The 1436-nt window shown below is 55.3% G+C and overlaps 1 protein-coding gene across 1 annotated transcript in view; it reads right to left on the minus strand.

The window, feature by feature from the left end:
• The window catches only part of CPB1 (carboxypeptidase B1), a 41120-nt gene that overhangs the window by 31578 nt on the left and 8106 nt on the right, over positions 1–1436 (minus strand). The window lies entirely within an intron of this gene.

Raw genomic sequence — 1436 nt, forward strand, 5'->3', positions numbered from 1 at the left:
AGTGGTGGGGGAATTTGGCGGGGGGCTGCCACATGCCTGCCCTCCCACCCACTGCAGTGCACAGCACCCGGGACAGGCAGCTGCAGCCAGCTGGGCCATGTGCTCTGTGCATAGGGTACTGACCTGGCCTGCACTGCCCCGCCCCATCCACCCTGCTAGCATGCCTTTGGACAGGACTGGAACAGCTTCTGCTACAATCTGCGGCTTGTGTCCAAAGACATATGCTAGCAGGGCAGGTTAGGCTGGGTCGGGTTGGGCTGGGGGTCTCCATGAGGGTCAGGTGGCGGTGCATGGCTGCAGGGCTGTGCCTCCAGAGGGCCATGACCACCCCAACAGCCTGGCTTGCTGTTACTGCCAGTGCCAGGGGCTCTGCACCACAGGCGGGGGGGGGGCACATGTAGTGGCCCCCCCATAGACCTCCCCACAAACCCCACATCTGCCACATATAATCACACACCCCATACCCCTGCATCTCCCTACATCCCCCCACGTCCTCCTACACCCACCTGCACAGTTCACATCCCCCCATATCCACCCACACCCCTTCCCACCCTACTCCGGCAAACCCCACATCCCTCCATCAGACACCCAGTGTGCCCAGCTGCCAGACAGGATGAGACCCGCTGGCAGGAGCTGTGGGTGCAGAGGCAGCTGTCCCCATATTTTGGTTAGTGAAGGGGTCAGGGGGAGCTGTGATTTTTCTATGATAAGAAAACCAAAAGCAAACAGAAAGCATATAGATATTTAGAATTTATTTTATTATGATGATAGGTAGGTTTCCAAACTGGTAGGTTTCCAAGTTGCTTTAACTCTGTAAATATATCAATAAAACACTACCCAACTGATTGATTTCTCTCTCTGTATATATTGATCTTTTGTTTTAGTTGCGGAAAGACATGTATTTTGGGGTATTTTAAAGAGTGAATTTGGGATTTTTTTTATCACAGAATTTGCAGTTTTTAAATATGGGAACACCAGGATTCCTACTAGTGAGGCAAGTGGCAGGACCCAGGCAGAGAAGCCTGCTTAGGGCTGGCACCTGGGACCCAGCTGGAGGGTAGAGCTGCCCTCCTGGCCATTTGGGGTAAGGAAGGACATACATGACAGTTCAAAGCAAGCCACCACACTGAGAACATCTTCCAGGTGATAGCTGCCCAGATGGCAGGGTGGGGGCACACGTGGCAGCAGTGCTGCACAGAGGCCAACTGTGCAGCCATGGCCCACTGCCAGCTGGCCCAGAGGTGCAGATGGCTCTGCTGCAGTGCTTATGCCACAGCCCAGGTGGCTGTGTGGTCCCTGTCCAGGTCTGGCAGATGTGCAGACATGGGGCTGCAGGTCCAAGGGGGCAGATGGTATTGCAGGTGGCAGCAGGTCACAGCCAGGCAGCAGCCCCCATTTCCAGGCTGCAGCAGTAGATAGAGGGTACAGGAGCCACT

Source organism: Gavialis gangeticus, unplaced genomic scaffold, assembly GCF_001723915.1.
Source record: "Gavialis gangeticus isolate Ggan-Ray unplaced genomic scaffold, GavGan_comp1, whole genome shotgun sequence".
Classification (NCBI taxonomy): Eukaryota; Metazoa; Chordata; order Crocodylia; family Gavialidae; genus Gavialis; species Gavialis gangeticus.